The sequence below is a fragment of the Anopheles funestus genome, chromosome 3RL (genome assembly GCF_943734845.2).
Source record: "Anopheles funestus chromosome 3RL, idAnoFuneDA-416_04, whole genome shotgun sequence".
NCBI classification, from domain to species: Eukaryota; Metazoa; Arthropoda; class Insecta; order Diptera; family Culicidae; genus Anopheles; species Anopheles funestus.
This window is the reverse complement of record NC_064599.1, coordinates 62,667,824-62,693,241: the sequence shown is the minus strand read 5'-3', so window position 1 is coordinate 62,693,241 and position 25,418 is coordinate 62,667,824. Positions and strand designations below refer to the sequence as shown.

Below are 25,418 nucleotides of genomic sequence, written 5' to 3'. Positions count from 1 at the left end.
AAACAGGGTATGGAACTTGGTTCTTCGAATAACTTCTGGCACAGACATCTGAGAGCATGGCTGTCCAAGAAGAAAATGTAGCCATTGGTGCCATCTATCGACCACAGGTTAAAGATTGGCGATCCGTTGTATACCGACCGAGTTATAGGCAAAACTTGGTGCAAAAATGAGGAAAATTTTATATTTTATCAAACAGGGTAAGGAACTTGGTTCCCCGAATAACTTCCGGTACGGACACCTGAGAGCATGGCTGTCCAAGAAGAAAATGTAGCCATTGGAGCCATCTATCGACCACAGGTTAAAGATTGGCGATCCGTTGTATACCGACCGAGTTATAGGCAAAACTTGGTGCAAAAATGAGCCTTAGTAAATTTTCATTTTTTTGAATTTTTTGATTTTTTTATTATTTTTCACCCTTTTTTTTATTTAAAGCATTACTTGAGTGAAAAGAAACACATTGCAACCAATTGGCATTAAAATAAATCAATTTATTTTTTTTTGCAAAATTTCCCAAAAAAAACGTAAGGGGTAAGCCTTATGAAATTTTCGAGTTGAAAATTTTTTCAAAATTTTTTTCTGATTTTTTATTATTTTTCTAATTTAAAGCATTACTTGAGTGAAAAGAAACTTATTGCAACAAATTCCCATTAAAATATATCACATTTTTCAATTTTGCTACATTGGTGAAAAATGAGGAAAATTTTACATTTTCTCAAACAGGGTATGGAACTTGGTTCTTCGAATAACTTCTGGCACAGACATCTGAGAGCATGGCTGTCCAAGAAGAAAATGTAGCCATTGGTGCCATCTATCGACCATAGGTTAAAGATTGGCGATCCGTTGGATACCGACCGAGTTATAGGCAAAACTTGGTGCAAAAATGAGGAAAATTTTATATTTTATCAAACAGGGTAAGGAACTTGGTTCCTCGAATAACTTCCGGTACGGACACCTGAGAGCATGGCTGTCCAAGAAGAAAATGTAGCCATTGGAGCCATCTATCGACCACAGGTTAAAGATTGGCGATCCGTTGTATACCGACCGAGTTATAGGCAAAACTTGGTGCAAAAATGAGCCTTAGTAAATTTTCATTTTTTTTAATTTTTTGATTTTTTTATTATTTTTCACTCTTTTTTTTATTTAAAGCATTACTTGAGTGAAAAGAAACACATTGCAACCAATTGGCATTAAAATAAATCAATTTAATTTTTTTTGCAAAATTTCCCAAAAAAAACGTAAGGGGTAAGCCTTATGAAATTTTCGAGTTGAAATTTTTTTCAAAATATTTTTCTGATTTTTTATTATTTTTCTAATTTAAAGCATTACTTGAGTGAAAAGAAACTTATTGCAACAAATTCCCATTAAAATATATCACATTTTTCAATTTTGCTACATTGGTGAAAAATGAGGAAAATTTTACATTTTCTCAAACAGGGTATGGAACTTGGTTCTTCGAATAACTTCTGGCACAGACATCTGAGAGCATGGCTGTCCAAGAAGAAAATGTAGCCATTGGTGCCATCTATCGACCATAGGTTAAAGATTGGCGATCCGTTGGATACCGACCGAGTTATAGGCAAAACTTGGTGCAAAAATGAGGAAAATTTTATATTTTATCAAACAGGGTAAGGAACTTGGTTCCCCGAATAACTTCCGGTACGGACACCTGAGAGCATGGCTGTCCAAGAAGAAAATGTAGCCATTGGTGCCATCTATCGACCACAGGTTAAAGATTGGCGATCCGTTGGATACCGACCGAGTTATAGGCAAAACTTGGTGCAAAAATGAGCCTTAGTAAATTTTCATTTTTTTCAATTTTTTGATTTTTTTATTTTTTTTCACTCTTTTTTTTATTTAAAGCATTACTTGAGTGAAAAGAAACACATTGCAACCAATTGGCATTAAAATAAATCAATTTAATTTTTTTTGCAAAATTTCCCAAAAAAAACGTAAGGGGTAAGCCTTATGAAATTTTCGAGCTGGAAATTGTTTAAAATTTTTTTTCTGATTTTTTATTATTTTTCTAATTTAAAGCATTATTTGAGTGAAAAGAAACTTATTGCAACAAATTCCCATTAAAATATATCACATTTTTCAATTTTGCTACATTGGTGAAAAATGAGGAAAATTTTACATTTTCTCAAACAGGGTATGGAACTTGGTTCTTCGAATAACTTCTGGCACAGACATCTGAGAGCATGGCTGTCCAAGAAGAAAATGTAGCCATTGGTGCCATCTATCGACCACAGGTTAAAGATTGGCAATCCGTTGGATACCGACGGAGTTATAGGCAAAACTTGGTGCAAAAATGAGGAAAATTTTATATTTTATCAAACAGGGTAAGGAACTTGGTTCCTCGAATAACTTCCGGTAAGGACACCTGAGAGCATGGCTGTCCAAGAAGAAAATGTAGCCCTTGGTGCCATCTATCGACCACAGGTTAAAGATTGGCGATCCGTTGGATACCGACCGAGTTATAGGCAAAACTTGGTGCAAAAATGAGGAAAATTTTATATTTTATCAAACAGGGTAAGGAAGTTGGTTCCTCGAATAACTTCCGGTACGGACACCTGAGAGCATGGCTGTCCAAGAAGAAACTGTAGCCCTTGGTGCTATCTATCGACCACAGGTTAAAGATTGGCGATCCGTTGGATACCGACCGAGTTATAGGCAAAACTTGGTGCAAAAATGAGGAAAATTTTACATTTTATCAAACAGGGTAAGGAACTTGGTTCCTCGAATAACTTCCGGTACGGACACCTGAGAGCATGGCTGTCCAAGAAGAAAATGTAGCCCTTGGTGCCATCTATCGACCACAGGTTAAAGATTGGCGATCCGTTGGATACCGACCGAGTTATAGGCAAAACTTGGTGCAAAAATGAGGAAAATTTTATATTTTATCAAACAGGGTAAGGAACTTGGTTCCTCGAATAACTTCCGGTACGGACACCTGAGAGCATGGCTGTCCAAGAAGAAAATGTAGCCATTGGTGCCATCTATCGACCACAGGTTAAAGATTGGCGATCCGTTGTATACCGACCGAGTTATAGGCAAAACTTGGTGCAACAATGAGCCTTAGTAAATTTTCATTTTTTTGAATTTTTTGATTTTTTTATTATTTTTCACTCTTTTTTTTATTTAAAGCATTACTTGAGTGAAAAGAAACACATTGCAACCAATTGGCATTAAAATAAATCAATTTAATTTTTTTTGCAAAATTTCCCAAAAAAAACGTAAGGGGTAAGCCTTATGAAATTTTCGAACTGGAAATTTTTTAAAAATTTTTTTCTGATTTTTTATTATTTTTCTAATTTAAAGCATTATTTGAGTGAAAAGAAACTTATTGCAACAAATTCCCATTAAAATATATCACATTTTTCAATTTTGCTACATTGGTGAAAAATGAGGAAAATTTTACATTTTCTCAAACAGGGTATGGAACTTGGTTCTTCGAATAACTTCTGGCACAGACATCTGAGAGCATGGCTGTCCAAGAAGAAAATGTAGCCATTGGTGCCATCTATCGACCACAGGTTAAAGATTGGCGATCCGTTGGATACCGACCGAGTTATAGGCAAAACTTGGTGCAAAAATGAGGAAAATTTTATATTTTATCAAACAGGGTAAGGAACTTGGTTCCTCGAATAACTTCCGGTAAGGACACCTGAGAGCATGGCTGTCCAAGAAGAAAATGTAGCCCTTGGTGCCATCTATCGACCACAGGTTAAAGATTGGCGATCCGTTGGATACCGACCGAGTTATAGGCAAAACTTGGTGCAAAAATGAGGAAAATTTTATATTTTATCAAACAGGGTAAGGAACTTGGTTCCTCGAATAACTTCCGGTACGGACACCTGAGAGCATGGCTGTCCAAGAAGAAAATGTAGCCATTGGTGCCATCTATCGACCACAGGTTAAAGATTGGCGATCCGTTGTATACCGACCGAGTTATAGGCAAAACTTGGTGCAACAATGAGCCTTAGTAAATTTTCATTTTTTTGAATTTTTTGATTTTTTTATTATTTTTCACTCTTTTTTTTATTTAAAGCATTACTTGAGTGAAAAGAAACACATTGCAACCAATTGGCATTAAAATAAATCAATTTAATTTTTTTTGCAAAATTTCCTAAAAAAAACGTAAGGGGTAAGCCTTATGAAATTTTCGAGTTGAAATTTTTTTCAAATTTTTTTTCTGATTTTTTATTATTTTTCTAATTTAAAGCATTATTTGAGTGAAAAGAAACTTATTGCAACAAATTCCCATTAAAATATATCACATTTTTCAATTTGCTACATTGGTGAAAAATGAAGAAAATTTTACATTTTCTCAAACAGGGTATGGAACTTGGTTCCTCGAATAACTTCCGGTACGGACACCTGAGAGCATGGCTGTCCAAGAAGAAAATGTAGCCCTTGGTGCCATCTATCGACCACAGGTTAAAGATTGGCGATCCGTTGTATACCGACCGAGTTATAGGCAAAACTTGGTGCAAAAATGAGGAATATTTTATATTTTATCAAACAGGGTAAGGAACTTGGTTCCTCGAATAACTTCCGGTACGGACACCTGAGAGCATGGCTGTCCAAGAAGAAAATGTAGCCATTGGTGCCATCTATCGACCACAGGTTAAAGATTGGCGATCCGTTGTATACCGACCGAGTTATAGGCAAAACTTGGTGCAAAAATGAGCCTTAGTAAATTTTCATTTTTTTGAATTTTTGTTTTTTTTTATTTTTCACTCTTTTTTTTATTTAAAGCATTACTTGAGTGAAAAGAAACACATTGCAACCAATTGGCATTAAAATAAATCAATTTATTTTTTTTTGCAAAATTTCCCAAAAAAAACGTAAGGGGTAAGCCTTATGAAATTTTCGAGCGGAAATTTTTTTCAAATTTTTTTTCTGATTTTTTATTATTTTTCTAATTTAAAGCATTACTTGAGTGAAAAGAAACTTATTGCAACAAATTCCCATTAAAATATATCACATTTTTAAAATTTTGCTACATTGGTGAAAAATGAGGAAAATTTTACATTTTCTCAAACAGGGTATGGAACTTGGTTCCTCGAATAACTTCTGGCGCGGACATCTGAGAGCATGGCTGTCCAAGAAGAAAATGTAGCCATTGGTGCCATCTATCGACCACAGGTTAAAGATTGGCGATCCGTTGTATACCGACCGAGTTATAGGCAAAACTTGGTGCAAAAATGAGCCTTAGTAAATTTTCATTTTTTTTGAATTTTTTGATTTTTTTTTTTATTTTTCACTCTTTTTTTTATTTAAAGCATTACTTGAGTGAAAAGAAACACATTGCAACCAATTGGCATTAAAATAAATCAATTTAATTTTTTTTGCAAAATTTCCCAAAAAAAACGTAAGGGGTAAGCCTTATGAAATTTTCGAGTTGAAATTTTTTCAAAATATTTTTCTGATTTTTTATTACTTTTCTAATTTAAAGCATTATTTGAGTGAAAAGAAACTTATTGCAACAAATTCCCATTAAAATATATCACATTTTTCAATTTTGCTGAATTGCTCAAAAATGAGCAAAATTTTACATTTTCTCAAACAGGGTAAGGAACTTGGTTCCTCGAATAACTTCCGGCACGGACACCTGAGAGCATGGCTGTCCAAGAAGAAAATGTAGCCATTGGTGCCATCTATCGACCACAGGTTAAAGATTGGCAATCCGTTGGATACCGACCGAGTTATAGGCAAAACTTGGTGCAAAAATGAGGAAAATTTTATATTTTATCAAACAGGGTAAGGAACTTGGTTTCTCGAATAACTTCCGGTACGGACACCTGAGAGCATGGCTGTCCAAGAAGAAAATGTAGCCATTGGTGCCATCTATCGACCACAGGTTAAAGATTGGCGATCCGTTGTATACCGACCGAGTTATAGGCAAAACTTGGTGCAAATATGAGCCTTAGTAAATTTTCATTTTTTTGAATTTTTTGATTTTTTTATTATTTTTCACTCTTTTTTTTATTTAAAGCATTACTTGAGTGAAAAGAAACACATTTCAACCAATTAGCATTAAAATAAATCAATTTAATTTTTTTAGCAAAATTTTTCAAAAAAAACGTAAGGGGTAAGCCTTATGAAATTTTCGAGTTGAAATTTTTTTCAAAATTTTTTTCTGATTTTTTATTATTTTTCTAATTAAAGCATTACTTGAGTGAAAAGAAACACATTGCAACAAATTCGCAATAAAATATATCACATTTTTTAAATTTTGCTGAATTGCTCAAAAATGAGCAAAATTTTACATTTTCTCAAACAGGGTAAGGAACTTGGTTCCTCGAATAACTTCCGGCACGGACACCTGAGAGCATGGCTGTCCAAGAAGAAAATGTAGCCAATGGTGCCATCTATCGACCACAGGTTAAAGATTGGCGATCCGTTGGATACCGACCGAGTTATAGGCAAAACTTGGTGCAAAAATGAGGAAAATTTTATATTTTATCAAACAGGGTACGGAACTTGGTTCCTCGAATAACTTCCGGTACGGACACCTGAGAGCATGGCTGTCCAAGAAAAAAACGTAGCCATTGCTGCCATCTATCGACCACAGGTTAAAGATTGGCGATCCGTTGTATACCGACCGAGTTATAGGCAAAACTTGGTGCAACAATGAGCCTTAGTAAATTTTCATTTTTTTGAATTTTTTGATTTTTTTATTATTTTTCACTCTTTTTTTTATTTAAAGCATTACTTGAGTGAAAAGAAACACATTGCAACCAATTGGCATTAAAATAAATCAATTTAATTTTTTTGCAAAATTTCCCAAAAAAAACGTAAGGGGGTAAGCCTTATGAAATTTTCGAGTTGAAAGTTTTCAAAATTATTTTCTGATTTTTTATTATTTTTCTAATTTAAAGCATTACTTGAGTGAACAAAAACACATTGCAACCAATTGACATTAAAATATATCACATTTTTTAAATTTTGCTGAATTGCTCAAAAATGAGCAAAATTTTACATTTTCTCAAACAGGGTAAGGAACTTGGTTCCTCGAATAACTTCCGGCACGGACACCTGAGAGCATGGCTGTCCAAGAAGAAAATGTAGCCATTGGTGCCATCTATCGACCACAGGTTAAAGATTGGCAATCCGTTGGATACCGACCGAGTTATAGGCAAAACTTGGTGCAAAAATGAGGAAAATTTTATATTTTATCAAACAGGGTAAGGAACTTGGTTTCTCGAATAACTTCCGGTACGGACACCTGAGAGCATGGCTGTCCAAGAAGAAAATGTAGCCATTGGTGCCATCTATCGACCACAGGTTAAAGATTGGCGATCCGTTGTATACCGACCGAGTTATAGGCAAAACTTGGTGCAAATATGAGCCTTAGTAAATTTTCATTTTTTTGAATTTTTTGATTTTTTTATTATTTTTCACTCTTTTTTTTATTTAAAGCATTACTTGAGTGAAAAGAAACACATTTCAACCAATTAGCATTAAAATAAATCAATTTAATTTTTTTAGCAAAATTTTTCAAAAAAAACGTAAGGGGTAAGCCTTATGAAATTTTCGAGTTGAAATTTTTTTCAAAATTTTTTTCTGATTTTTTATTATTTTTCTAATTAAAGCATTACTTGAGTGAAAAGAAACACATTGCAACAAATTCGCATTAAAATATATCACATTTTTTAAATTTTGCTGAATTGCTCAAAAATGAGCAAAATTTTACATTTTCTCAAACAGGGTAAGGAACTTGGTTCCTCGAATAACTTCCGGCACGGACACCTGAGAGCATGGCTGTCCAAGAAGAAAATGTAGCCAATGGTGCCATCTATCGACCACAGGTTAAAGATTGGCGATCCGTTGGATACCGACCGAGTTATAGGCAAAACTTGGTGCAAAAATGAGGAAAATTTTATATTTTATCAAACAGGGTACGGAACTTGGTTCCTCGAATAACTTCCGGTACGGACACCTGAGAGCATGGCTGTCCAAGAAAAAAACGTAGCCATTGCTGCCATCTATCGACCACAGGTTAAAGATTGGCGATCCGTTGTATACCGACCGAGTTATAGGCAAAACTTGGTGCAACAATGAGCCTTAGTAAATTTTCATTTTTTTGAATTTTTTGATTTTTTTATTATTTTTCACTCTTTTTTTTATTTAAAGCATTACTTGAGTGAAAAGAAACACATTGCAACCAATTGGCGTTAAAATAAATCAATTTAATTTTTTTGCAAAATTTCCCAAAAAAAACGTAAGGGGGTAAGCCTTATGAAATTTTCGAGTTGAAAGTTTTTTCAAAATTATTTTCTGATTTTTTATTATTTTTCTAATTTAAAGCATTACTTGAGTGAACAAAAACACATTGCAACCAATTGACATTAAAATATATCACATTTTTTAAATTTTGCTGAATTGCTCAAAAATGAGCAAAATTTTACATTTTCTCAAACAGGGTAAGGAACTTGGTTCCTCGAATAACTTCCGGCACGGACACCTGAGAGCATGGCTGTCCAAGAAGAAAATGTAGCCATTGGTGCCATCTATCGACCACAGGTTAAAGATTGGCGATCCGTTGGATACCGACCGAGTTATAGGCAAAACTTGGTGCAAAAATGAGGAAAATTTTATATTTTATCAAACAGGGTACGGAACTTGGTTCCTCGAATAACTTCCGGTACGGACACCTGAGAGCATGGCTGTCCAAGAAGAAAACGTAGCCATTGGTGCCATCTATCGACCACAGGTTAAAGATTGGCGATCCGTTGTATACCGACCGAGTTATAGGCAAATCTTGGTGCAAAAATAAGCCTTAGTAAATTTTCATTTTTTTGAATTTTTTGATTTTTTTATTATTTTTCAACCTTTTTTTTTATTTAAAGCATTACTTGAGTGAAAAGAAACACATTGCAACCAATTGGCATTAAAATAAATCAATTTAATTTTTTTAGCAAAATTTTTCAAAAAAAACGTAAGGGGTAAGCCTTATGAAATTTTCGAGCTGGAAATTTTTTAAAAATTTTTTTCTGATTTTTTATTATTTTTCTAATTTAAAGCATTATTTGAGTGAAAAGAAACTTATTGCAACAAATTCCCATTAAAATATATCACATTTTTCAATTTTGATACATTGGTGAAAAATAAGGAAAATTTTACATTTTCTCAAACAGGGTATGGAACTTGGTTCTTCGAATAACTTCTGGCACAGACATCTGAGAGCATGGCTGTCCAAGAAGAAAATGTAGCCATTGGTGCCATCTATCGACCACAGGTTAAAGATTGGCGATCCGTTGGATACCGACGGAGTTATAGGCAAAACTTGGTGCAAAAATGAGGAAAATTTTATATTTTCTCAAACAGGGTAAGGAACTTGGTTCCTCGAATAACTTCCGGTACGGACACCTGAGAGCATGGCTGTCCAAGCAGAAAACGTAGCCATTGGTGCCATCTATCGACCACAGGTTAAAGATTGGCGATCCGTTGGATACCGACCGAGTTATAGGCAAAACTTGGTGCAAAAATGAGGAAAATTTTATATTTTATCAAACAGGGTAAGGAACTTGGTTCCTCGAATAACTTCCGGTACGGACACCTGAGAGCATGGCTGTCCAAGAAGAAAATGTAGCCCTTGGTGCCATCTATCGACCACAGGTTAAAGATTGGCGATCCGTTTGATACCGACCGAGTTATAGGCAAAACTTGGTGCAAAAATGAGGAAAATTTTACATTTTATCAAACAGGGTAAGGAACTTGGTTCCTCGAATAACTTCCGGTACGGACACCTGAGAGCATGGCTGTCCAAGAAGAAAATGTAGCCCTTGGTGCCATCTATCGACCACAGGTTAAAGATTGGCGATCCGTTGGATACCGACCGAGTTATAGGCAAAACTTGGTGCAAAAATGAGGAAAATTTTATATTTTATCAAACAGGGTAAGGAACTTGGTTTCTCGAATAACTTCCGGTACGGACACCTGAGAGCATGGCTGTCCAAGAAGAAAATGTAGCCATTGGTGCCATCTATCGACCACAGGTTAAAGATTGGCGATCCGTTGTATACCGACCGAGTTATAGGCAAAACTTGGTGCAACAATGAGCCTTAGTAAATTTTCATTTTTTTGAATTTTTTGATTTTTTTATTATTTTTCACTCTTTTTTTTATTTAAAGCATTACTTGAGTGAAAAGAAACACATTGCAACCAATTGGCATTAAAATAAATCAATTTAATTTTTTTTGCAAAATTTCCCAAAAAAAACGTAAGGGGTAAGCCTTATGAAATTTTCGAGTTGAAATTTTTTTCAAATTTTTTTTCTGATTTTTTATTATTTTTCTAATTTAAAGCATTATTTGAGTGAAAAGAAACTTATTGCAACAAACTCCCATTAAAATATATCACATTTTTCAATTTTGCTACATTGGTGAAAAATGAGGAAAATTTTACATTTTCTCAAACAGGGTATGGAACTTGGTTCTTCGAATAACTTCTGGCACAGACATCTGAGAGCATGGCTGTCCAAGAAGAAAATGTAGCCATTGGTGCCATCTATCGACCACAGGTTAAAGATTGGCGATCCGTTGTATACCGACCGAGTTATAGGCAAAACTTGGTGCAAAAATGAGGAATATTTTATATTTTATCAAACAGGGTAAGGAACTTGGTTCCTCGAATAACTTCCGGTACGGACACCTGAGAGCATGGCTGTCCAAGAAGAAAATGTAGCCATTGGTGCCATCTATCGACCACAGGTTAAAGATTGGCGATCCGTTGTATACCGACCGAGTTATAGGCAAAACTTGGTGCAAAAATGAGCCTTAGTAAAATTTTCATTTTTTTGAATTTTTGTTTTTTTTTATTTTTCACTCTTTTTTTTATTTAAAGCATTACTTGAGTGAAAAGAAACACATTGCAACCAATTGGCATTAAAATAAATCAATTTAATTTTTTTTGCAAAATTTCCCAAAAAAAACGTAAGGGGTAAGCCTTATGAAATTTTCGAGCGGAAATTTTTTTCAAATTTTTTTTCTGATTTTTTATTATTTTTCTAATTTAAAGCATTACTTGAGTGAAAAGAAACTTATTGCAACAAATTCCCATTAATATATATCACATTTTTAAAATTTTGCTGAATTGCTCAAAAATGAGGAAAATTTTACATTTTCTCAAACAGGGTAAGGAACTTGGTTCCTCGAATATCTTCTGGCACATACATCTGAGGGAATGGCCGCCCAAGAAGAAAATGTAGCCATTGGTGCCATCTATCGACCACAGGTTAAAGATTGGCGATCCGTTGGATACCGACCGAGTTATAGCCAAAATTTGGTGCAAAAATGAGGAAAATTTTATATTTTATCAAACAGGGTAAGGAACTTGGTTCCTCGAATAACTTCCGGTACGGACACCTGAGAGCATGGCTGTCCAAGAAGAAAACGTAGCCATTGGTGCCATCTATCGACCACAGGTTAAAGATTGGCGATCCGTTGTATACCGACCGAGTTATAGGCAAAACTTGGTGCAAAAATGAGCCTTAGTAAATTTTCATTTTTTTGAATTTTTTGATTTTTTTATTATTTTTCACTCTGTTTTTTATTTAAAGCATTACTTGAGTGAAAAGAAACACATTGCAACCAATTGGCATTAAAATAAATCAATTTAATTTTTTTGCAAAATTTCCCAAAAAAAACGTAAGGGGTAAGCCTTATGAAATTTTCGAGTTGAAATTTTTTTCAAAATATTTTTCTGATTTTTTATTATTTTTCTAATTTAAAGCATTACTTGAGTGAAAAGAAACACATTGCAACAAATTCGCATTAATATATATCACATTTTTAAAATTTTGCTGAATTGCTCAAAAATGAGGAAAATTTTACATTTTCTCAAACAGGGTAAGGAACTTGGTTCCTCGAATATCTTCTGGCACATACATCTGAGGGAATGGCCGCCCAAGAAGAAAATGTAGCCATTGGTGCCATCTATCGACCACAGGTTAAAGATTGGCGATCCGTTGGATACCGACCGAGTTATAGCCAAAATTTGGTGCAAAAATGAGGAAAATTTTACATTTTCTCAAACAAGGTATGGAACTTGGTTCCTCGAATAACTTCTGGCGCGGACATCTGAGAGCATGGCTGTCCAAGAAGAAAATGTAGCCATTGGTGCCATCTATCGACCACAGGTTAAAGATTGGCGATCCGTTGTATACCGACCGAGTTATAGGCAAAACTTGGTGCAAAAATGAGCCTTAGTAAATTTTCATTTTTTTTGAATTTTTTGATTTTTTTATTATTTTTCACTCTTTTTTTTATTTAAAGCATTACTTGAGTGAAAAGAAACACATTGCAACCAATTGGCATTAAAATAAATCAATTTAATTTTTTTTGCAAAATTTCCCAAAAAAAACGTAAGGGGTAAGCCTTATGAAATATTCGAGTTGAAATTTTTTTCAAAATATTTTTCTGATTTTTTATTACTTTTCTAATTTAAAGCATTACTTGAGTGAAAAGAAACACATTGCAACAAATTCGCATTAATATATATCACATTTTTAAAATTTTGCTGAATTGCTCAAAAATGAGGAAAATTTTACATTTTCTCAAACAGGGTAAGGAACTTGGTTCCTCGAATATCTTCTGGCACATACATCTGAGGGAATGGCCGCCCAAGAAGAAAATGTAGCCATTGGTGCCATCTATCGACCACAGGTTAAAGATTGGCGATCCGTTGGATACCGACCGAGTTATAGCCAAAATTTGGTGCAAAAATGAGGAAAATTTTATATTTTATCAAACAGGGTAAGGAACTTGGTTCCTCGAATAACTTCCGGTACGGACACCTGAGAGCATGGCTGTCCAAGAAGAAAACGTAGCCATTGGTGCCATCTATCGACCACAGGTTAAAGATTGGCGATCCGTTGTATACCGACCGAGTTATAGGCAAAACTTGGTGCAAAAATGAGCCTTAGTAAATTTTCATTTTTTTGAATGTTTTGATTTTTTTATTATTTTTCACTTTTTTTTTATTTAAAGCATTACTTGAGTGAAAAGAAACACATTGCAACCAATTGGCATTAAAATAAATCAATTTAATTTTTTTGCAAAATTTCCCAAAAAAAACGTAAGGGGTAAGCCTTATGAAATTTTCGAGTTGAAAATTTTTTCAAAATTTTTTTCTGATTTTTTATTATTTTTCTAATTTAAAGCATTATTTGAGTGAAAAGAAACTTATTGCAACAAATTCCCATTAAAAAATATCACATTTTTCAATTTTGCTACATTGATGAAAAATGAGGAAAATTTTACATTTTCTCAAACAGGGTAAGGAACTTGGTTCCTCGAATATCTTCCGGTACGGACACCTGAGAGCATGGCTGTCCAAGAAGAAAATGTAGCCATTGGTGCCATCTATCGACCACAGGTTAAAGATTGGCGATCCGTTGTATACCGACCGAGTTATAGGCAAAACTTGGTGCAAAAATGAGCCTTAGTAAATTTTCATTTTTTTGATTTTTTTGATTTTTTTATTATTTTTCACTCTTTTTTTTATTTAAAGCATTACTTGAGTGAAAAGAAACACATTGCAACCAATTGGCATTAAAATAAATCAATTTAATTTTTTTTGCAAAATTTCCCAAAAAAAACGTAAGGGGTAAGCCTTATGAAATTTTCGAGTTGAAAATTTTTTCAAAATTTTTTTCTGATTTTTTATTATTTTTCTAATTGAAAGCATTACTTGAGTGAAAAGAAACACATTGCAACAAATTCGCATTAAAATATATCACATTTTTTAAATTTTGCTGAATTGCTCAAAAATGAGCAAAATTTTACATTTTCTCAAACAGGGTAAGGAACTTGGTTCCTCGAATAACTTCCGGCACGGACACCTGAGAGCATGGCTGTCCAAGAAGAAAATGTAGCCATTGGTGCCATCTATCGACCACAGGTTAAAGATTGGCGATCCGTTGTATACCGACCGAGTTATAGGCAAAACTTGGTGCAAAAATGAGGAAAATTTTATATTTTATCAAACAGGGTACGGAACTTGGTTCCTCGAATAACTTCCGGTACGGACACCTGAGAGCATGGCTGTCCAAGAAGAAAATGTAGCCATTGGTGCCATCTATCGACCACAGGTTAAAGATTGGTGATCCGTTGTATACCGACCGAGTTATAGGCAAAATTTGGTGCAAAAATGAGCCTTAGTAAATTTTAATTTTTTTGATTTTTTGATTTTTTTATTATTTTTCACTCTTTTTTTTATTTAAAGCATTACTTGAGTGAAAAGAAACACATTGCAACCAATTGGAATTAAAATAAATCAATTTAATTTTTTTTGCAAAATTTCCCAAAAAAAACGTAAGGGGTAAGCCTTATGAAATTTTCGAGTTGAAATTTTTTTCAAAATATTTTTCTGATTTTTTATTATTTTTCTAATTTAAAGCATTACTTGAGTGAAAAGAAACACATTGCAACAAATTCGCATTAAAATTTATCACATTTTTAAAATTTTACTGAATTGCTCAAAAATGAGCAAAATGTTACATTTTCTCAAACAGGGTAAGGAACTTGGTTCCTCGAATAACTTCCGGCACGGACACCTGAGAGCATGGCTGTCCAAGAAGAAAATGTAGCCATTGGTGCCATCTATCGACCACAGGTTAAAGATTGGCGATCCGTTGGATACCGACCGAGTTATAGGCAAAACTTGGTGCAAAAATGAGGAAAATTTTATATTTTATCAAACAGGGTAAGGAACTTGGTTCCTCGAATAACTTCCGGTACGGACACCTGAGAGCATGGCTGTCCAAGAAGAAAACGTAGCCATTGGTGCCATCTATCGACCACAGGTTAAAGATTGGCGATCCGTTGTATACCGACCGAGTTATAGGCAAAACTTGGTGCAAAAATGAGCCTTAGTAAATTTTAATTTTTTTGATTTTTTGATTTTTTTATTATTTTTTACTCTTTTTTTATTTAAAGCATTACTTGAGTGAAAAGAAACACATTGCAACCAATTGGCATTAAAATAAATCAATTTAATTTTTTTTGCAAAATTTCCCAAAAAAAACGTAAGGGATAAGCCTTATGAAATTTTCGAGTTGAAAATTTTTTCAAAATTTTTTTCTGATTTTTTATTATTTTTCTAATTGAAAGCATTACTTGAGTGAAAAGAAACACATTGCAACAAATTCGCATTAAAATATATCACATTTTTTAAATTTTGCTGAATTGCTCAAAAATGAGCAAAATTTTACATTTTCTCAAACAGGGTAAGGAACTTGGTTCCTCGAATAACTTCCGGCACGGACACCTGAGAGCATGGCTGTCCAAGAAGAAAATGTAGCCATTGGTGCCATCTATCGACCACAGGTTAAAGATTGGCGATCCGTTGGATACCGACCGAGTTATAGGCAAAACTTGGTGCAAAAATGAGGAATATTTTATATTTTATCAAACAGGGTACGGAACTTGGTTCCTCGAATAACTTCCGGTACGGACACCTGAGAGCATGGCTGTCCAAGCAGAAAACGTAGCCATTGGTGCCATCTATCGACCACAGGTTAAAGATTGGCGATCCGTTGTATACCGACCGAGTTATAGGCAAAACTTGGTTCAAAAATGAGCCTTAGTAAATTTTCATTTTTTTGAATTTTTTGATTTTTTTATTATTTTTCACTCTTTTTTTTATTTAAAGCATTACTTGAGTGAAAAGAAACACATTGCAACCAATTGGCATTAAAATAAATCAATTTAATTTTTTTTGCAAAATTTCCCAAAAAAAACGTAAGGGGTAAGCCTTATGAAATTTTCGAGTTGAAAATTTTTTCAAAATTTTTTTCTGATTTTTTATTATTTTTCTAATTGAAAGCATTACTTGAGTGAAAAGAAACACATTGCAACAAATTCGCATTAAAATATATCACATTTTTTAAATTTTGCTGAATTGCTCAAAAATGAGGAAAATTTTACATTTTCTCAAACAGGGTAAGGAACTTGGTTCCTCGAATAACTTCCGGCACGGACACCTGAGAGCATGGCTGTCCAAGAAGAAAATGTAGCCATTGGTGCCATCTATCGACCACAGGTTAAAGATTGGCGATCCGTTGTATACCGACCGAGTTATAGGCAAAACTTGGTGCAAAAATGAGCCTTAGTAAATTTTCATTTTTTCAAATTTTTTGATTTTTTTATTATTTTTCAACCTGTTTTTTTATTTAAAGCATTACTTGAGTGAAAAGAAACACATTGCAACCAATTGGCATTAAAATAAATCAATTTAATTTTTTTGTAAAATTTCCCAAAAAAAACGTAAGGGGTAAGCCTTATGAAATTTTCGAGTTGAAAATTTTTTCAAAATTTTTTTCTGATTTTTTATTATTTTTCTAATTTAAAGCATTATTTGAGTGAAAAGAAACTTATTGCAACAAATTGCCATTAAAATATATCACATTTTTCAATTTTGCTACATTGGTGAAAAATGAGGAAAATTTTATATTTTCTCAAACAGGGTATGGAACTTGGTTCTTCGAATAACTTCTGGCACAGACATCTGAGAGCATGGCTGTCCAAGAAGAAAATGTAGCCATTGGTGCCATCTATCGACCACAGGTTAAAGATTGGCGATCCGTTGTATACCGACCGAGTTATAGGCAAAACTTGGTGCAAAAATGAGCCTTAGTAGATTTTAATTTTTTTGAATTTTTTGATTTTTTTATTATTTTTCACTCTTTTTTTTATTTAAAGCATTACTTGAGTGAAAAGAAACACATTGCAACCAATTGGCATTAAAATAAATCAATTTAATTTTTTTTGCAAAATTTCCCAAAAAAAACGTAAGGGGTAAGCCTTATGAAATTTTCGAGTTGAAATTTTTTTCAAAATTATTTTCTGATTTTTTATTATTTTTCTAATTGAAAGCATTACTTGAGTGAAAAGAAACACATTGCAACAAATTCGCATTAAAATATATCACATTTTTAAAATTTTGCTACATTGGTGAAAAATGAGGAAAATTTTACATTTTCTCAAACAGGGTATGGAACTTGGTTCTTCGAATAACTTCTGGCACAGACATCTGAGAGCATGGCTGTCCAAGAAGAAAATGTAGCCATTGGTGCCATCTATCGACCACAGGTTAAAGATTGGCGATCCGTTGGATACCGACCGAGTTATAGGCAAAACTTGGTGCAAAAATGAGGAATATTTTATATTTTATCAAACAGGGTAAGGAACTTGGTTCCTCGAATAACTTCCGGTACGGACACCTGAGAGCATGGCTGTCCAAGAAGAAAACGTAGCCATTGGTGCCATCTATCGACCACAGGTTAAAGATTGGCGATCCGTTGGATACCGACCGAGTTATAGGCAAAACTTGGTGCAAAAATGAGCCTCAGTAAAATTTTCATTTTTTTGAATTTTTGTTTTTTTTTATTTTTCACTCTTTTTTTATTTAAAGCATTACTTGAGTGAAAAGAAACACATTGCAACCAATTGGCATTAAAATAAATCAATTAAATTTTTTTTGCAAAATTTCCCAAAAAAAACGTAAGGGGTAAGCCTTATGAAATTTTCGAGCGGAAATTTTTTTCAAATTTTTTTTCTGATTTTTTATTATTTTTCTAATTTAAAGCATTACTTGAGTGAAAAGAAACTTATTGCAACAAATTCCCATTAAAATATTTTTGAATTTTTTGATTTTTTTATTATTTTTCACTCTTTTTTTTATTTAAAGCATTACTTGAGTGAAAAGAAACACATTGCAACCAATTGGCATTAAAATAAATCAATTTAATTTTTTTGCAAAATTTCCCAAAAAAAACGTAAGGGGTAAGCCTTATGAAATTTTTGAGTTGAAAATTTTTTCAAATTTTTTTTCTGATTTTTTATTATTTTTCTAATTTAAAGCATTATTTGAGTGAAAAGAAACTTATTGCAACAAATTCCCATTAAAATATATCACATTTTTCAATTTGCTACATTGGTGAAAAATGAGGAAAATTTTATATTTTATCAAACAGGGTAAGGAACTTGGTTCCTCGAATAACTTCCGGTACGGACACCTGAGAGCATGGCTGTCCAAGAAGAAAACGTAGCCATTGGTGCCATCTATCGACCACAGGTTAAAGATTGGCGATCCGTTGTATACCGACCGAGTTATAGGCAAAACTTGGTGCAAAAATGAGCCTTAGTAAATTTTAATTTTTTTGATTTTTTGATTTTTTTATTATTTTTCACTCTTTTTTTTATTTAAAGCATTACTTGAGTGAAAAGAAACACATTGCAACCAATTGGCATTAAAATAAATCAATTTAATTTTTTTGCAAAATTTCCCAAAAAAAACGTAAGGGGTAAGCCTTATGAAATTTTCGAGTTGAAAATTTTTTCAAATTTTTTTTCTGATTTTTTATTATTTTTCTAATTTAAAGCATTATTTGAGTGAAAAGAAACTTATTGCAACAAATTCCCATTAAAAAATATCACATTTTTCAATTTTGCTACATTGATGAAAAATGAGGAAAATTTTACATTTTCTCAAACAGGGTAAGGAACTTGGTTCCTCGAATATCTTCCGGTACGGACACCTGAGAGCATGGCTGTCCAAGAAGAAAATGTAGCCATTGGTGCCATCTATCGACCACAGGTTAAAGATTGGCGATCCGTTGTATACCGACCGAGTTATAGGCAAAACTTGGTGCAAAAATGAGGAAAATTTTATATTTTATCAAACAGGGTAAGGAACTTGGTTCCTCGAATAACTTCCGGTACGGACACCTGAGAGCATGGCTGTCCAAGAAGAAAACGTAGCCATTGGTGCCATCTATCGACCACAGGTTAAAGATTGGTGATCCGTTGTATACCGACCGAGTTATAGGCAAAATTTGGTGCAAAAATGAGCCTTAGTAAATTTTAATTTTTTTGATTTTTTGATTTTTTTATTATTTTTCACTCTTTTTTTTATTTAAAGCATTACTTGAGTGAAAAGAAACACATTGCAACCAATTGGCATTAAAATAAATCAATTTAATTTTTTTTGCAAAATTTCCCAAAAAAAAACGTAAGGGGTAAGCCTTATGAAATTTTCGAGTTGAAATTTTTTTCAAAATATTTTTCTGATTTTTTATTATTTTTCTAATTTAAAGCATTACTTGAGAGAAAAGAAACACATTGCAACAAATTCGCATTAAAATTTATCACATTTTTAAAATTTTACTGAATTGCTCAAAAATGAGCAAAATGTTACATTTTCTCAAACAGGGTAAGGAACTTGGTTCCTCGAATAACTTCCGGCACGGACACCTGAGAGCATGGCTGTCCAAGAAGAAAATGTAGCCATTGGTGCCATCTATCGACCACAGGTTAAAGATTGGCGATCCGTTGGATACCGACCGAGTTATAGGCAAAACTTGGTGCAAAAATGAGGAAAATTTTATATTTTATCAAACAGGGTAAGGAACTTGGTTCCTCGAATAACTTCCGGTACGGACACCTGAGAGCATGGCTGTCCAAGAAGAAAACGTAGCCATTGGTGCCATCTATCGACCACAGGTTAAAGATTGGCGATCCGTTGTATACCGACCGAGTTATAGGCAAAACTTGGTGCAAAAATGAGCCTTAGTAAATTTTAATTTTTTTGATTTTTTGATTTTTTTATTATTTTTCACTCTTTTTTTTATTTAAAGCATTACTTGAGTGAAAAGAAACACATTGCAACCAATTGGCATTAAAATAAATCAATTTAATTTTTTTTGCAAAATTTCCCAAAAAAAACGTAAGGGGTAAGCCTTATGAAATTTTCGAGTTGAAAATTTTTTCAAAATTTTTTTCTGATTTTTTATTATTTTTCTAATTGAAAGCATTACTTGAGTGAAAAGAAACACATTGCAACAAATTCGCATTAAAATATATCACATTTTTTAAATTTTGCTGAATTGCTCAAAAATGAGGAAAATTTTACATTTTCTCAAACAGGGTAAGGAACTTGGTTCCTCGAATAACTTCCGGCACGGACACCTGAGAGCATGGCTGTCCAAGAAGAAAATGTAGCCATTGGTGCCATCTATCGACCACAGGTTAAAGATTGGCGATCCGTTGGATACCGACCGAGTTATAGGCAAAACTTGGTGCAAAAATGAGGAATATTTTATATTTTATCAAACAGGGTACGGAACTTGGTTCCTCGAATAACTTCCGGTACGGACACCTGAGAGCATGGCTGTCCAAGCAGAAAACGTAGCCATTGGTGCCATCTATCGACCACAGGTTAAAGATTGACGATCCGTTGTATACCGACCGAGTTATAGGCAAAACTTGGTGCAAAAATGAGCCTTAGTAAATTTTCATTTTTTTGAATTTTTTGATTTTTTTATTATTTTTCACTCTTTTTTTTATTTAAAGCATTACTTGAGTGAAAAGAAACACATTGCAACCAATTGGCATTAAAATAAATCAATTTAATTTTTTTTGCAAAATTTCCCAAAAAAAACGTAAGGGGTAAGCCTTATGAAATTTTCGAGTTGAAAATTTTTTCAAAATTTTTTTCTGATTTTTTATTATTTTTCTAATTGAAAGCATTACTTGAGTGAAAAGAAACACATTGCAACAAATTCGCATTAAAATATATCACATTTTTTAAATTTTGCTGAATTGCTCAAAAATGAGGAAAATTTTACATTTTCTCAAACAGGGTAAGGAACTTGGTTCCTCGAATAACTTCCGGCACGGACACCTGAGAGCATGGCTGTCCAAGAAGAAAATGTAGCCATTGGTGCCATCTATCGACCACAGGTTAAAGATTGGCGATCCGTTGTATACCGACCGAGTTATAGGCAAAACTTGGTGCAAAAATGAGGAAAATTTTATATTTTATCAAACAGGGTAAGGAACTTGGTTCCTCGAATAACTTCCGGTACGGACACCTGAGAGCAAGGCTGTCCAAGAAGAAAATGTAGCCATTGGTGCCATCTATCGACCACAGGTTAAAGATTGGTGATCCGTTGTATACCGACCGAGTTATAGGCAAAACTTGGTGCAAAAATGAGCCTTAGTAAATTTTCATTTTTTTTAATTTTTTGATTTTTTTTATTATTTTTCACTCTTTTTTTTATTTAATGCATTACTTGAGTGAAAAGAAACACATTGCAACCAATTGGCATTAAAATAAATCAATTTAATTTTTTTGCAAAATTTCCCAAAAAAAACGTAAGGGGGTAAGCCTTATGAAATTTTCGAGTTGAAAATTTTTTCAAATTTTTTTTCTGATTTTTTATTATTTTTCTAATTTAAAGCATTATTTGAGTGAAAAGAAACTTATTGCAACAAATTCCCATTAAAAAATATCACATTTTTCAATTTTGCTACATTGATGAAAAATGAGGAAAATTTTACATTTTCTCAAACAGGGTAAGGAACTTGGTTCCTCGAATATCTTCCGGTACGGACACCTGAGAGCATGGCTGTCCAAGAAGAAAATGTAGCCATTGGTGCCATCTATCGACCACAGGTTAAAGATTGGCGATCCGTTGTATACCGACCGAGTTATAGGCAAAACTTGGTGCAAAAATGAGGAAAATTTTATATTTTATCAAACAGGGTAAGGAACTTGGTTCCTCGAATAACTTCCGGTACGGACACCTGAGAGCATGGCTGTCCAAGAAGAAAACGTAGCCATTGGTGCCATCTATCGACCACAGGTTAAAGATTGGTGATCCGTTGTATACCGACCGAGTTATAGGCAAAATTTGGTGCAAAAATGAGCCTTAGTAAATTTTAATTTTTTTGATTTTTTGATTTTTTTATTATTTTTCACTCTTTTTTTTATTTAAAGCATTACTTGAGTGAAAAGAAACACATTGCAACCAATTGGCATTAAAATAAATCAATTTAATTTTTTTTGCAAAATTTCCCAAAAAAAAACGTAAGGGGTAAGCCTTATGAAATTTTCGAGTTGAAATTTTTTTCAAAATATTTTTCTGATTTTTTATTATTTTTCTAATTTAAAGCATTACTTGAGTGAAAAGAAACACATTGCAACAAATTCGCATTAAAATTTATCACATTTTTAAAATTTTACTGAATTGCTCAAAAATGAGCAAAATGTTACATTTTCTCAAACAGGGTAAGGAACTTGGTTCCTCGAATAACTTCCGGCACGGACACCTGAGAGCATGGCTGTCCAAGAAGAAAATGTAGCCATTGGTGCCATCTATCGACCACAGGTTAAAGATTGGCGATCCGTTGGATACCGACCGAGTTATAGGCAAAACTTGGTGCAAAAATGAGGAAAATTTTATATTTTATCAAACAGGGTAAGGAACTTGGTTCCTCGAATAACTTCCGGTACGGACACCTGAGAGCATGGCTGTCCAAGAAGAAAACGTAGCCATTGGTGCCATCTATCGACCACAGGTTAAAGATTGGCGATCCGTTGTATACCGACCGAGTTATAGGCAAAACTTGGTGCAAAAATGAGCCTTAGTAAATTTTAATTTTTTTGATTTTTTGATTTTTTTATTATTTTTCACTCTTTTTTTTATTTAAAGCATTACTTGAGTGAAAAGAAACACATTGCAACCAATTGGCATTAAAATAAATCAATTTAATTTTTTTTGCAAAATTTCCCAAAAAAAACGTAAGGGGTAAGCCTTATGAAATTTTCGAGTTGAAAATTTTTTCAAAATTTTTTTCTGATTTTTTATTATTTTTCTAATTGAAAGCATTACTTGAGTGAAAAGAAACACATTGCAACAAATTCGCATTAAAATATATCACATTTTTTAAATTTTGCTGAATTGCTCAAAAATGAGGAAAATTTTACATTTTCTCAAACAGGGTAAGGAACTTGGTTCCTCGAATAACTTCCGGCACGGACACCTGAGAGCATGGCTGTCCAAGAAGAAAATGTAGCCATTGGTGCCATCTATCGACCACAGGTTAAAGATTGGCGATCCGTTGTATACCGACCGAGTTATAGGCAAAACTTGGTGCAAAAATGAGGAATATTTTATATTTTATCAAACAGGGTACGGAACTTGGTTCCTCGAATAACTTCCGGTACGGACACCTGAGAGCATGGCTGTCCAAGCAGAAAACGTAGCCATTGGTGCCATCTATCGACCACAGGTTAAAGATTGACGATCCGTTGTATACCGACCGAGTTATAGGCAAAACTTGGTGCAAAAATGAGCCTTAGTAAATTTTCATTTTTTTGAATTTTTTGATTTTTTTATTATTTTTCACTCTTTTTTTTATTTAAAGCATTACTTGAGTGAAAAGAAACACATTGCAACCAATTGGCATTAAAATAAATCAATTTAATTTTTTTTGCAAAATTTCCCAAAAAAAACGTAAGGGGTAAGCCTTATGAAATTTTCGAGTTGAAAATTTTTTCAAAATTTTTTTCTGATTTTTTATTATTTTTCTAATTGAAAGCATTACTTGAGTGAAAAGAAACACATTGCAACAAATTCGCATTAAAATATATCACATTTTTTAAATTTTGCTGAATTGCTCAAAAATGAGGAAAATTTTACATTTTCTCAAACAGGGTAAGGAACTTGGTTCCTCGAATAACTTCCGGCACGGACACCTGAGAGCATGGCTGTCCAAGAAGAAAATGTAGCCATTGGTGCCATCTATCGACCACAGGTTAAAGATTGGCGATCCGTTGTATACCGACCGAGTTATAGGCAAAACTTGGTGCAAAAATGAGGAAAATTTTATATTTTATCAAACAGGGTAAGGAACTTGGTTCCTCGAATAACTTCCGGCACGGACACCTGAGAGCATGGCTGTCCAAGAAGAAAATGTAGCCATTGGTGCCATCTATCGACCACAGGTTAAAGATTGGTGATCCGTTGTATACCGACCGAGTTATAGGCAAAACTTGGTGCAAAAATGAGCCTTAGTAAATTTTCATTTTTTTTAATTTTTTGATTTTTTTTATTATTTTTCACTCTTTTTTTTATTTAATGCATTACTTGAGTGAAAAGAAACACATTGCAACCAATTGGCATTAAAATAAATCAATTTAATTTTTTTGCAAAATTTCCCAAAAAAAACGTAAGGGGTAAGCCTTATGAAATTTTCGAGCTGAAAATTTTTTCAAAATTTTTTTCTGATTTTTTATTATTTTTCTAATTTAAAGCATTATTTGAGTGAAAAGAAACTTATTGCAACAAATTCCCATTAAAATATATCACATTTTTCAATTTTGCTACATTGGTGAAAAATGAGGAAAATTTTACATTTTCTCAAACAGGGTATGGAACTTGGTTCTTCGAATAACTTCTGGCACAGACATCTGAGAGCATGGCTGTCCAAGAAGAAAATGTAGCCATTGGTGCCATCTATCGACCACAGGTTAAAGATTGGCGATCCGTTGTATACCGACCGAGTTATAGGCAAAACTTGGTGCAAAAATGAGGAAAATTTTATATTTTATCAAACAGGGTAAGGAACTTGGTTCCTCGAATAACTTCCGGTACGGACACCTGAGAGCATGGCTGTCCAAGAAGAAAATGTAGCCATTGGTGCCATCTATCGACCACAGGTTAAAGATTGGCGATCCGTTGTATACCGACCGAGTTATAGGCAAAACTTGGTGCAAAAATAAGCCTTAGTAAATTTTCATTTTTTTGAATTTTTTGATTTTTTTATTATTTTTCACTCTTTTTTTTATTTAAAGCATTACTTGAGTGAAAAGAAACACATTGCAACCAATTGGCATTAAAATAAATCAATTTAATTTTTTTTGCAAAATTTTTCAAAAAAAACGTAAGGGGTAAGCCTTATGAAATTTTCGAGCTGAAATTTTTTTCAAAATTTTTTTCTGATTTTTTATTATTTTTCTAATTTAAAGCATTATTTGAGTGAAAAGAAACTTATTGCAACAAATTCCCATTAAAATATATCACATTTTTCAATTTTGCTACATTGTTGAAAAATGAGGAAAATTTTACATTTTCTCAAACAGGGTATGGAACTTGGTTCTTCGAATAACTTCTGGCACAGACATCTGAGAGCATGGTTGTCTAAGAAGAAAATGTAGCCATTGGTGCCATCTATCGACCACAGGTTAAAGATTGGCAATCCGTTGGATACCGACCGAGTTATAGGCAAAACTTGCTGCAAAAATGAGGAAAATTTTATATTTTATCAAACAGGGTAAGGAACTTGGTTCCTCGAATAACTTTTGGCACAGACATCTGAGGGCATAACCGTTCATGAAGAAAATGTAGCCATTAGTGCCATCTATCGACCACAGGTTAAAGATTGGCGATCCGTTGGATACCGACCAATTCGCATTAAAATAAATCAATTTTTAAAAGTTTGCTAAATTTCTCAAAAAAACTAAAGCTATAGCCTGAGGAAATTTTCAAATTTTTTGGAGCTTCTCAATTGAGCTGCAACAAGTAACAAAAAGATGATGGTAATTGGTGTTGTTTTAAGTAGAAA

General features: G+C 33.4%; 1 long non-coding RNA gene across 1 annotated transcript; it reads left to right on the top strand.

Moving 5' to 3' along the window:
- The first annotated feature begins 8,375 nt into the window (after positions 1-8,375).
- On the top strand, positions 8,376-25,253 carry LOC125767380 (uncharacterized). The gene is made up of 3 exons (XR_007418769.1): positions 8,376-8,529; positions 9,625-10,528; positions 25,038-25,253. It is a non-coding gene; the product is annotated as an uncharacterized LOC125767380 (long non-coding RNA).
- The last annotated feature ends 165 nt before the right edge of the window (positions 25,254-25,418 follow it).